We start from the raw sequence: 14,621 nt of genomic DNA, 5'->3' as shown, positions 1-14,621 counted from the left end.
TCTCATGGTTCATGCTTTTGGCATTATATCTAAAAAAGTCATCCTCATACCCAAGGTCATCTAAGTTTTCTCCTATGCTATCTTCAAGTAACTTTATATCTTTTCTTTTTACATATGGGTCTATGATCATTTTTAAGTTAATTTTTGTACAGGGTGTAAGTTCTGCATCTAGATTCCTATTTTTTTTTTTTTTTTAAATTTTTTTTTTTCAACGTTTATTTATTTTTGGGACAGAGAGAGACAGAGCATGAACGGGGGAGGGGCAGAGAGACAGGGAGACACAGAATCGGAAACAGGCTCCAGGCTCCGAGCCATCAGCCCAGAGCCTGACGCGGGGCTCGAACTCACGGACCGTGAGATCAGTGACCTGGCTGAAGTCGGACGCTTAACCGACTGCGCCACCCAGGCGCCCCTCTAGATTCCTATTTTGCATATGGATGCCCAGTTGGTTCAGCAGAATTTAAGAAGACTATCTTTGTTCCATTGTAGTGCCTTTGTTCCTTTGTCAAAGATCAGTTGATTGCATTTATGTGAATTTATTTTTGGGTTCTCTATTCTGTTATATTGATTTATTTGTTTTCTCTTCAATACTATGTCTTGATTGTGGTAGCTTTACAGTAAATCTTGAACTTGGGTAATCCAGTCCTCCAACTTTGTTTTCCTCTTTCAATATTGTATTGGCTACTCTGATCTTTTCCTCTTTCCATATGCATTTTAGAATCAATGTGTTTATATCTACCAAATAACTTCCTAAGATTGCAATTGTGATTGCTTGGAATCTATCGATACAGTTGGGAAGAATTGGCATCTTGACATGATTGAATTTTCCTATCCATAAACATGGAATACATCTCCATTTATTTACTTCTTTGATTTTATTCATCAAAGTTTTACTCTTTTCCTCATATAGATCTTGTATAGATTTTATTAGATTAATACTTATGTATATTATTTGGGGAGTGCTAATGTAAATAATATTGTGTTTTAAATTCAAATTTCACTCATTCATTTTTGGTGTATAAGAAGGTGATTGACTTTTATATATTAACCTTGTATCCTGCAACCTTGCTACATTGCTTATTAGTTCCAGGAGATTCTTTTGTCAATTATTCCAGTTATTTACATAGGTGATAGTGTCATTTACAAAGATAGTTTTATTTTTTTCTTTCCCAATCTGTATACCTTTTATTTCCTTTTCTTGTCAAATTGTATTTGTTAATACTTCCATGACATGGAAAGGAATAGTGAGGGGGCATTATCACATTTTAAAATTATGTTACGGCTAATCTAAAAGTTACATTCCACAAAGAAATTTAAAAAAATTAACATTTATTTATTATTGAGAGACAGAGAGAGACAGAGCATGAGCAGGGGAGGGGCTGAGAGATGGGGAGACACAGGCTCCAGGCTCCAAGCCGTCAGCACACAGCCCTATGCAGGGCTTGAACTCACGAACTGTGAGATCATGACCTGAGCCAAAGTCAGATGCTTAACCGACAGAGCCACCCAGGCGCCCCCCCCTTTTTTTTATTAATTTTTTTTAACATTTACTTATTATTGAGAGCTTAAATTTTTTTTTAACATTTATTTATTATTGAGAGCATTCCATGAAGAAATTAAAAAAAGGTTTGATACTTAAGCAAACTGATAGGTTCAGTATTTGGAGGTTCAGTATCTGAAAAACAAAAACAATTAAAATTTCAATAACAATTATAGAAATTTCTATTTAATGATGACAATGTGAAGATATTATTACTTACTTTCCATCCTTTGAAATTTACTAATAAGCATAACACCAAAATTAGTTCCTGAAAAAAATATGTTTAAAGCAAATAAATTAATAGAAGTCATAGACAAATTATATGCGATGATAATCCCAGAAAATGACATAGTGAAATTCAATAAGTGAGTAGAAGAATATTCAACCTACATAATAATTATAGACACACAACTTGAAACACTAACAAAATCCTTTATATCTCATGGGTACTAATAGATAAGTTACTAATACATTGTGCAAGAGAGTGCAAAAATATGCACTCATACCAATTTTTAATGAAAGTATAAATTTGTGCAGGTTTTCAGAAAGCAAAAGCAGTGCCTATAAGGATTCTTTTAAAACATGCATAGCCTTTGCCCCTAAATTCCTCTTCTAGACTTCTGTTTCATAACAATTTTAATGTGAAAAATATTTAAGTTGGCTTATTTCTTTTGTCTCTTAGATTTCATTTATGATTAAAATCGGATGATATTTGTCTTAGTCTATCTGCCTTATTTTTTAGCAGAATAGCCTTTAGGTCCATCCATGTTGTTGTAAAGGGAAAGATCTCATTCATTCTTTTTTTGTGGCTGAGTAAATTCAGGGGAGGTGACGGGGGGTGGTGTGAAAACAATAAAGAGGATTGAGAGGTACAAGCTTCCAGTTATAAAGTAAATAAGTCACAGAGATGCAAAGTACAGCATAGGGACTATAGTCAATAGTACTGTAGTGACATTGTTTGGTGACAAAGGGTGACGACACTTGTGGTGAACACTGACCAATATATAGAATTGTTGAATCAATATGTTGCACACCCGAAACTAATATGACATTATATGTCAATGATGCTTCAATAAAAAATTTTAAGTTGAAAATATAATTGGTAGCATTGTATGTGATAGCAAAAAATAGTCTATCAAAAAGGGGCTAGTGAACAAAATGATCTATGAGCTGGAAACTTTAGGAAGCCATGAAAAGATCATTGGCATGAAAAGATCACCAAAAAAATGTAATAGCCGCTTTATTTCATGATACCAGAGGATAATCATTCATATTATTTAAATAGAAAAAAACGTGGTAGCCCAACTTTTTATATTAAAAAATTCACCCCATGTGAACATTTGTGTACATTGAACTATGAAATGGTGACTCTCACTACTTAGACTAGCAAAGCCTTGCACAGTTCTTCAGCTATTACCATGACTTTTGGGGGTCAGAAGTTCATTCTATTGTTAATTTGATGGTTTTGTACTTTCAGAGGCAGGCATGGTAATTGCCAACTACAGGCAATTTCAGCCAACTGTAAATGTGGGCGTGTCAACACTAGATACTAAAAACGGGAATGAGATCAGGGCCTTTCTATTTTCCCTGTAAGTAGATTTCACTCTGTGTCTTAACACATTTTGTCCATAAAGAGCTCTAATATATCTTGGCTTATAAGTACAGTGCATTAAAAATGTTGCCAACATTTTTTTTCTTAATATGTAAACATTGTTTTCCACTGTCACTTAAAATGATCTCTTAGAAACTTGTAAAGCACTGAGAGCAGAGAGATTCTTGTTTAGAAAAAAACAAACAAAATGAAACAAAACCAGTTTGGACAAATACACATTTCTCCAGGCTATCTAAAATATTTTGAGCCAGAAAACAAGAGGAGATAGCAGTTAACAATGGCTGTAAAAAAGATAAACAGAATAGTTTAGAAATCATTGTAGATAAGAATGCTTTAAATAAATTTTATTATTTATTTCTGAAGCCAGCCTTGAAAAAATCAGAATATGGTTTTGGTTTTGGATTTAAGCTTCAGTTAAGGTGAGCAGAACGTCCTCTGATATGTAGTTTACAGGGACTATGAGCTAACTCAAAAGCTTGTGTATGAACAAAGACTAAAACCCTGATTATAGGTTTTTGTTCTTATGAATAGTGTTCTTATTTACTTTTCCAGTTTTATTGAGATATAATTGACATATAACATCATATAATTTTAGTGATAACAGCATAATGATTTCATGTTGTATATATTGTGTAATGATCACCATAATAAGTTTAGTTAACAGCCATCACCTCACATAGTCAGAATTCTTTTTCTTGTGATAAAAACTTTAAAGACATTTTCTCTTACCAACTTTCAATATACAAGACAGTGTTGTTAACTATATTGGCCATGCTGTATTTTACATCCCCACAGCCTTTTTATCTTATAACTAGAAGTTTGTACCATTTGACCATCTTCACTCCTTTCCACACCCCCCACCCATTTGTTCCCTGTTTCTATGAGCTTGCTTTCCTTTTCTTTCTCTTTCTTTTTTTCTTTTCCTTCTTTCTTTCTTTCTTTCTTTCTTTCTTTCTTTCTTTCTTTCAATTTTTAAATTCCACATACAAGTTAAGTCATATAGTATTTGTCTTTCTGTATTCACTTAGCATAATGCCCTCAAGCTTCATCCATGTTGTAGGATTCTCTACATTACTGTGGCTGAATAATATTCCATTGTGTATATACACTACCTTTTTTAATCCACTCATCCCTCAGTGGACATGTAAGTTGTTTCCATGTTTGGGTTATTGTAACTAATGCTGCAATCAATATGGGGGTGCAGATATCTCTTTAAGATAACAATTTCATTTCCTTTGGGTGTATACCCAGAAGAGGAATTACTGGTTTTGTGCCAAAATTGACTTAAATATTTTATATGTGCCCTTTTAGTTTATCATTTTAAAAATAATAATTTAAATGTACATTTAATAATACATTTTAACAACAATAAGTTTGCTTTGGAGGATAATTTTTTTTAACTTCTCCATCAGATTTTTTTTTATAGTGACATAAGAATCATCAAAATGATTTATAAAAACCAAATCTAATTGTGTATTAATTTTTATCATTTTATATGATTCACTGACTGAAGTAAACTATACCTAAATCATCTATTAATTATCAAGATAGCTAATCAATCATTGTGAGGCTTAGATTGCCATTGACCAAACTTTCTTAATGACCCTTATATTTCTCCATAGCTGAAAACTGTCCGAATTTATACCTGTGTAGCTAGTGACATTGTCTATTTCTTTTCTGTTTAATTGTTCATGTGCTGCCCTGTGACTTTTCCCTTATGTTCTTAGATGTTAAAGATCTAAACACAACATAATTGTCTAATTTTATATATTTCCCTACCTTTCATACACATCTCTCTGCATATCTCCTTGATTCAAACAGCTTTATTTTATTATTATTATTTTTACTGTTTTATTTATTTTTGAGAGAGAGAGAGAGAGAGAGAGAGAAGAGAGAGACAGATAGACAGAGCATATGCAGAGGAGGGGCAGAGAGAGAGGAAGACACAGAATCCAAAGCAGGCTCCAGGTTTGAGCTGTCAGCACAGAGCCCAACGTAGGGCTCAAACTCACAAACCACGAGATCATGACTTGAGCTAAAGTTGGAAGCTCAATTGACTGAGCCACCCAGGTTGCCCCTGATTCAAACACCTTTAAAGTTTGTTCAATTTATTACCCACCAGACATATTATTACAATATTTTGTGAAAAATTACTTCATTTGGGCCTAATCTTCATAGTCATTTTTTTCAGAATTCATGTTTTTTGGTAATTTATTAAATAATATTTGTTGTTTGATATTTTTGAAGAGTTTATACGTGTAGGCATATCTTAGTCTTAAAAAATTGGGGCACCTGGGTGGCTCAGTCGTTTAAGCGTCCGACTCTCAGTTTCGGCTCAGGTCCTGATCTCATGGTTTTGTGGGTTTAAGCCTGCATCTGGCTCTGTGCTGACAGTGAGGAGCCTGACTGAGATTCTCTCTCTCCCTCTCTCTCTGCCCCACCTCTGCTCACGTTGCCTCTGTCTCTCTCAAAATAAATAAATTAAAAAAACTTAAAAGAATTTATTAAAATAAAAAACAGCATACATAGCACTGTAATGTGCTAAGTTATTACTGTATAAAATGCTCACTGCACCACTGTATAGAGGTTTTGATTAGAGTTGTAGTTATGCAAAATATATAGAGATATGGATTTAGGTATGAAATCAGTTTTAAAATTTAGTAGTATTTTCCTTCCAATTTCCCTTTTGATGATTAATTTTTGTGCTTATAGATATGACTGACATGTCATAAAATGCCTTGGAAATTATCCAGCAACTCTCACTTTCATTGTAAAAAAGCTAGAATAGATAGAATCAATAATACTTAAGGAAATATTCTCTATTATGGGAACAGCAACATAACATAAACCATTTGCCTTCTTTTAACATTATCCATTGCTTAAAGAATAATGTCTATAGGGTCCTCAAGGGCTTCATGAACTAATCCTTGACTTTCGATTTTCACTACTCATTGAAGAAAAGACATGGGCTTGGAAACTTGAGAAAAAGAGGTGAGGTAGGAGGATATTGTAATAGTTAATATGAAAGTCGAAAAAGCTTGAATGAAGGCAGTACGGATGGGAAAATATAATGGGATTCAAGAGACTCTTTTGATAGAGTTGAGATATTTTGATTATTGGTTGAAAGTAAGAAGAATGACAGCAGAAAATTATATACATGGAGCAAAGGGAAAGTACATGCCTTTTCACTGAAATGAAGATCTGTTCAGTAATGAGATCCTAAGGAAGCATAGAAAAAGAGTATATCTGAATGCATTGCATTTGGGATCAGGTTAATGGTGTGTGTTCAGTTTAGACACTCTTGAGATTTTCTGCTCAGGAATGAGAAGGTAAATGCTACAGAGGAAAATAAATAGCATGGCGAGCAGTGTTCTTAATATTTGGTAAATACATTGTCCATTAAATGAAATGCAATTTGAAAAGTGGAATCTGGATTCTGTAGACATATTTCAGAAATTGGAAAATATTTCAGTGTAGGAGGACTTTATGACAAGTCAACGTTTATAGAATCATACCATTGGAAATTAAATTATGTATCCATGGACCATTGAGTAGCAAGCACACTTACACAAAAGTCAAATAATGTGAGTTTTCCCATTCAACAAGACATAAAAAAAATGAAAACAAATGTTAACAAAATCTCTCAGTTTTAAGTTTCCCTGCCCAATATTTTTCAACTTTTGATAACTAGCAAGAAACAAAATACCAAAAAACAGAAAGTTAAATGAAATTAATGGAAATGTCAGAAATTTGATTACAAGAAAATCTTATATGTATTACTTTTGAGTTGTGGAAACTTGCTTACATATACTCATGTATGTTGTTAATAAATTTGTTGCCACTTCATAGAAATGATTAAATATATCAATTCTACTGTAATTCTTGAGCAAGCAGGGTGACAGAATCCACCTTTTTAAAAAATGTTTATTTATTTTTGAGAGAGAGAGGGGGAGAGAGTGGGGGAGGGGCAGATTGAGAGAGAGAGACAAACACACACACACAGAATCTGAAGCAGGCTCCAGGCTCTGAGCTAACAGCACAGAGCCCGATGCAGGGCTTGAACCCGCAAACTGCGAGACCATGACCTGAGCTGAAGTCAGACACTTAACCCACTGAGCCACCCTGGTGCCCCTACTGCAATTCTTTAAACAACACCATGACTTCTATACTCACTGCTTGCCCCCTCACAAGTGTGAATTATAGTTAGGAAGCTACCCTGGAAAGATTAGGTAGGGATTGAAATGGATAAAAAAGGAAAAAAACGAGAGAGAAAGGCAGAGGAAGGGTGATACAAAGGGAATTAACTTTATTTCATACTCTTCTACCCTTTTCCAGTCTCCGTGATAGGACTGATTTTTTTCATTATTGTATCTATTACCTTCAACTCCACTATGAGATGGCATAAATGATTTTAATAAACAAGTGAGAACCTGAAGTCCAGAGAAGTTCATTTACTTCCTCCCTAAGCCTCACACCAAACAAGTTTCTGAGGTAGATTAGTCTGATTTCAAAGTCTGTTTTGTTCTCCCAAAGCTAGGCTATTTTGAAGACATTAAATTAAGAGTGGTTAATCAGCTAAACTCAATAGCATATTAGATAGATTCTACTTATTTAAAATTTAATGGAAGAAAATAACTAATATTTTTATTTTGGGGCCAGTGCTACTATTTACACCTCCTTAAATAGCTCAAACTCAAATGGCTGTGTTGTTTTGCTCAAAAATGGAGAACAGTTTAAGAAATGCACATTTTAAACTGGAATAAAATTAAAATAAGATAGAATTCCAGAAAACCAAGGAGAATTCAAATAAGATAAACACAGATCTCGTGGCCTCATTTCAATACACTAGAATTAGGACATGCTCCTTGAATTAAGATGAAGTTTAATACATGACCACTCAGTTTAGATCTACTTTAAGGACCATTGGTGGAATGCAAGTGCCATTCATTAGAATCAGAACTTTTCCAGAAGGTCTAGGCTCTTTCAACATAGCAGCGCTATCCAAAAATTGGGACCAAAGATATGAGTCAGGTCACAAAACTCAAAAACTTGACTCTAGCCTTTGATTAAGCGACAAAATGGCCTGGAATTAATTCCTAGAATTAGGTCAGGTGTTTGCTCCACTGCATATCACTTTTTTCTCCCCAATTCTGATCTCAGCTTGATAACAGAGTCTACGATTACTCTCTTCCTGTGATCAGATTCTTAGCTCAGACCCCAGAATTTACTAGGCCTGGTTTCTTTCTGTGTTGACCATCCACCCATGTAGACTTACATTAGGACTACTGATACTCTCTGCCTTCATCACACACACTCAGGACAAGAAGACAATGTTACCAGTTGGAGGTCTGGCTGTCAGGGAGCACAGGTGTTTTTACTAAAAACTTTCCAACACAAGCGATGAAGCTAGAAGCAAACTTGAGATATTTAAATAAATCCATAAATGATAACCATGCGGTTGGTTTTAAGGGAGATTGTGACAGTCTGACCAGGACCGTGTTTCACTTGTATGTGTGGCATTTGGCCCAGTATGTAGCATTCATAGAATAAACGTTCAATAATCAGGTGATTAGTTGAAAAGAAACTTTGATATCACTAAGGTTCTTAGAATTAAGCAAATGAAACTGTCTCTGCCTGGTTAAAGCAGCAAAGGAATTGACTGAAAGACTGGCTAAAGAGGTTGGGGCATGAGTTTTGTAAAACGGACAGGGACAAAGGAGGTGAGGGGAAAGTGAGAACCACAGAATAGCTTCAGAGAATGAGTTTGGTGAAGACACCACAACCACTGTTTTGTTCTTTGATTTTGTTTATTCTCAAGTTAGTCAACTGACAGTGTAGTCCTGGCTTCAGGAGTAGAACCCAATGATTCATCTCTTACATACGACACCCAGTGCTCAACTTGAAATGCGCCCTCCTTAATGCCCGTCACCTTTTAACACCTCCTATCAACCCTCTGTTTGTTCTCTGTATTTGAGAGTCTGTTGTGGCTTTCCTCCCTCTCTGTTTTTATCCTATTTTTCCTTCCCTTTCCCTGTGTTCATCTGTTATGTTTATCAAATTCCACAGGTGCATTAAATCATATGATACCTGTCTTTTGTTCTGAACCACAGATACCATAGCTTACTCCATCATCGTGACCCATGCAAGACACCTGACTCTTCCTCTTGTGTTGCTGTCACTATTACCTCTAGCAGCTGGATTATGTGACTGCCATCATTTGGCCACCTCCAGTATTCAGTGTTCGTCTGACCATGTCTCAACTGTTTGATTTAATTTGAATATTGTATTCTACATTTAAAAAAATAGCAGCAAAATAGAGATCGGGGTGGTTAAAGGATAACTGGTTGAAATATTTAGCTTGGGAAGATGAATGAAAGCTGTTTTAAATATTTAAAAGACATACATATGAAATAATTTCAAGTTTTCCAGAGGATGGAGCAAAGACTAATGAGTAAAAATTATGATAAGGTAAGATTTCTTTTTAATATTAAAAACATCCAAAATTGGAATGGGCAAGATCCCTGCTATTAGGAGTAATTATGCAGGAACAAGACAGTCACTTCCTAGGATGTCATGGAACAAATTACTGTTTGAGTGTGAGACTGGACTACATAATTGGTAAGATTAGAGTAACTCCAAGTCTCCACAGTCCTTTGATCTCTGCCTTTGAATTTCATGTAAAATATTTTAAATAGTTTACATTGCTAATTGGTCTTCAAGTTGAAAGAAATTTTACGTTTGTACAAAAGAGCAAAATTTGCTTCCAGCCTCTTGAGCATGGCTATTTATGTGTGATGCCATACCATAATTATTCCCCAATGCTTTTCTTAACAATTTATTGTGTTAACAGATACATTTCAACTTGGTGTGACATGTATCCTGAGTGTGATTTTGGAATTCAATAGTATTATTCAAATACTTTTAGTATTAATGGTAGTTAGTAGTATTATTCAAATAGTTTGCTAGATATTATAGAATGCATATATATATATGTTTATATGATTATTTAGCTTTTTATTTTGAAAAATTGAGAAAGTCTAAAGTTGCAAAATAATAGAGTTCCTGGTTGCCCTTCACTCCGGTTTTCCCCAAAGTTAATGTTACTGTATTCATTTAATCATTTTTTTCACTGTGTGTGTGTGTGATCAAAGACAAATTACACTGATGGAGGTAAATAGGCAATAAATAAATAAATAAATAAATAAATAAATACCATTCAAGGCTATTGCAATGGAGTAGAGAGACTGAACTCAATCCTACTAAAACAAAATGTGAGGATTTTTTTAACTTTGGAGTGATCTAATAGGTAAGTACTGGAGGACATTACAGGGGAGGCTGGCCAATGTGATTAGTCCATCTATGTTTGCTAATTGGTACTTATCTAAATTAGCCTCCTACTCTCCCACAAAGATGGGACTATAGGGATACTATCTTTCCTGATGATTACATTTCAAAGGGGTGACTCCTAGATCCCTGAGAAAGATGTTGTTGGGTTGTAAAACTGGCAAAAGCCAAGAAAATATTTATGTTCCTGAGGGGCAAGAAAGAATTTACAATTACAAGTTTTCTAAAGTAAATATTCTAAGGAAAGTGAAGCCAGGGGCCTAGAGTTGGGAAGGAAGCTCTCTCTAAAGGTAAGAAACATGGTAAGGCCATGTTGGGTCTATATAGATCATGATGATGGGTACAAACTATAGCATTGAGAATTCAAAATAGTGGATGAATACACACACATAATACATAACACATGTACCCATATATGTGAATGTGTGAATATTTATATTTTTCTGAAATATTTGAGAATAAGCTACAGACATGATACCTCTATACCTCTAAACATTTCAGAATGTACTCATAAAAACAATATCATTCTTTTTTTTAAATGTTTATTTACTTTTGAGAGAGAGAGAGAGGGCAATGGAGGGGCAGAGACAGAGAGGGGGAGAGGATCTGAAACCTAAGCGGGCTCTAGCTGACAGTAGAAAGTTCGCTGCAGGGCTCAAACTCATGAACCATGAGATCATGACCTGAGCTAAAGGTGGATGCTTAAATGACTGAGCCACCCAGGTGCCCCACAATGTCATTCTTTCATAGACATTTTCATGTGTAGATTTTCTTTCATTTTTTCCCATTACATAACCATAGTATAATTATTAAAATTGGAAAGTTAATCTCACATATTTTTCAAAACAATCCCAGACTGAACAGTTACTGTCAGGCTACTTTCTACACATGGAGGGACCATGCATATTGACATTTGGCCCCAATACTGGGGACCAGAGATCTTCCACAGATTCTACCAACTTTAGTACGGAGTCATTCGTTATGATTTACTTGCACTTTTTTCCCTCAGGATGCGGAGCAGTAATTGATAGTGGTTGGCATGTTAGTAATGAATATGAAGATTTGTGTTTTAGTAATCTCATGAGAATATATTTTCCATCAAGGTCTGTAGAATTTTGGAATTCCCTACTACTTCTGGCTGTGTCAGAAAACTGAGTAGGTTGAATTTAAATGCCTGTGGTGAGACCCATATGTTGTATTATGCTTTTGCCAGGTTGACGTAGGAAGCTCAACAAAGACAAGGGAGTCCCTTCCATTATTAATGATTCTCTAGGCCCTTAGCCACATTCTGTGAGCGACGAAAATAAATAACTGAAATATTCATTAAAATATTTAAACTATCAATATTGTATAAATGAAGATAAAAGGAATGACATGATATGAATAGGCTCTAATTAGACCAAGTTACCATGTCAAAATTTTCCAAGAAAATGAACAGCTTTTGAAATCCCTCAACAATTCAGAGATAAATTATTTTCTGTAAGTGTCCATAAGTCTTCAGTTCAGCTAGACGCAAAAATCCACAGATATCAGAATGAGCATTCTTATGTGTTAAAAATATCAGTAAAGAAAATAAGAGAATTATCCTCCATTTTACTCTTTCTAGTAAATTTGCATTTTTAAGTTTTTAGACACAAACTAACGTTTATGATTTAGATTTTAACACCATCTTGGATACACAATCATTTGTATATGCAAGAAACCTGAATTGTTGAGCAAGAGTGTTGATTCAAAGTCTCCATCAGGAGTTGGCACACTTTTTCTGTAAAATGAAATAGTAAATATTTTAGATGTTGTAAGCCATGCATGATCCTAATGACATATTTTTTAAAATTTCTTTTGCAACTTTATAAAAATTATATTTAGCTCAAAGGCCATGCCAAAACACACCAAGTATAATATTTGGTACGTGGGTTTGAGCTGTTTGCTAATCCTTGTTTTTTATATATATATATATATATATACACACACACACACATATATATATGTATATACACATACATATATATGTTATATGTTATATATATATGTTATATACATATATATGTAATATACATATATATATTCAGCTGCAGAAGATTATAATACACATGGTTTCTTTATATGGACTCATAGAAATTCTTAATTTTTGTTTAAGTAATTCATTATTTTAATTTAACCAAATATATTCAGTGACAAAAATTCTAAAATGTATATATTGCTGTACTTCTTGCCAAAATGACCATCAAGCTAGTGATTCTATGAACACTTTAGGGATGAATAAAATGAAAGGCTGAGTTTAGGTTTAGAAAATATGTAATTAATACTTATCAACCTACTGGCATTCTCATATAGGCAAACCTAAATGTTAGCATGTTCAAGGCTATTATAAATCAAAACCTAAATGAATATTGAAATGGTAGTGCAGGGATTTCCTAGTTATTGTGTATGTTTGTGTGTGTGTGTGTGCATGCATTTGTGCATTTGAGTGTTGTGTGTGATTATATCATGCAACTATTACATTTGCTATTTAGCCTATAATAATAATTATTGGTGTAACCAATCAATCTTAGTGGCAAAAGGAATAAGACTGACATGAGATGGGCCAATATATTATGGTTTATTTTATTCACCACTGTAAATTAGTATTTAGGAAAGTGTGTGGCACTGAGGATACTAAATAAATATTCAGTGAATGGGTAGAAAGAAGTTCTGATAATCAAACTACTGATATCAGGGGGGCCTTAGTGGTAGAGAGAAAGTCAGGCCTGAAGTAATAAAGGTACCAAACAGAAAATCAGGACAAGATTCAGACTCAAGGGAGAAGACAGGGACTACTTATGGAAGAGGAAAACATGACAGCAGTTGAAGGTTAGAGTAGAAGTCCTAGTACTACAATTCAAACATGAGAACAAAGGAGAATCATGCTGAATCCTTGACTTGCTGGGCTCCAAATACTTGTTTCTCTTGACTAGTAATAATATTTGTTTCTCTTGGCCAGTACCATTGGCCTTTGAGTATGAGTTGACTTGACCCTACAAGTAGTGATCTGATGGTTTCTCTGAAAAAAGACATTTTTGATTTGCATTTCCCTGATGATCAATGATGTTGAGCATCTTTTCATGTGTTTGTTAGCCATCTGTGTATCTTTTTTGGAAAAATGTCTATTCAGATCCTTTGCCCATTTTTAATTGGACTTTTTTTTGGTGTTGAGTTGTATACATTTTTAAAAAATATATTTTGGATATTAACCTCTTGCCAGATATGTCATTGGCAAATATCTTCTCCCATTCAGTAGGTTGCCTTTTTGTTTTGTTGATGGCTTCCTTTACTGTGTGAAAGCTTTTCATTTTGATGTCATCCCAATAGTCAAATATACTAAAAAACAAAACAAAACAAAACAAAACAAAACAAAGATGGGTTCCAACCTAAAAAGAGACATCTTTGACTCTCAAAGGCAGACCAGAGACTGACATCTAGCAGTTGTTTCGTACTTACTTAAATAAATAAGTAGAGTGGAAAATGAGCCAAGTAGATCATTGAATTTGTATTTTTAAAGATTTATTTATATGTATAAAGTATCACATAGTTTTTATGAAATAATTACTAAATATGTTATGACTCATAATGACTAACAGCTCAATACTAAACATCATTTTCTTTCCATGATGATTCATAGTTATTAATTACCCATCAATTACTTGTCATGATTTTGATATTAATTCTTTGAGTTTTAGGACAAATATCAGTTCAAACAATGAACATTTTCCCCCCTTTCTTATAAAGTTAGAGTAGATATGTGATAAGAAAATATCATTTAAAGATAATATTACATATTATAGACACTAGTAATATGTATAATTTCTGCAGTAATAAATCATTATGGAAACAAAAGTATTTAATAATTTTATTCCACAGACAAGGCTGGATTTGAATGAGTGTTTTTTATTCTTTCAAAACTAAGAATTGGAAAACATGATCACAAAGGAAACAGAGTGGTAACTTAAGAGAAAATACCTAAGCAACTTGTAGTGCTGTTAGCAATGAACTTGAATAACAGAAACAGTTGAGTTGCTCTTCCATAACTCCTGATTTTCCTGGATTCCCAGCCAGCCTAGTAGCTGTAATACTTCACACAGTTCTTAG

This window comes from Prionailurus bengalensis, chromosome B1, assembly GCF_016509475.1.
Source record: "Prionailurus bengalensis isolate Pbe53 chromosome B1, Fcat_Pben_1.1_paternal_pri, whole genome shotgun sequence".
NCBI lineage: Eukaryota > Metazoa > Chordata > Mammalia > Carnivora > Felidae > Prionailurus > Prionailurus bengalensis.
Note: the sequence above shows the minus strand (reverse complement) of the source record.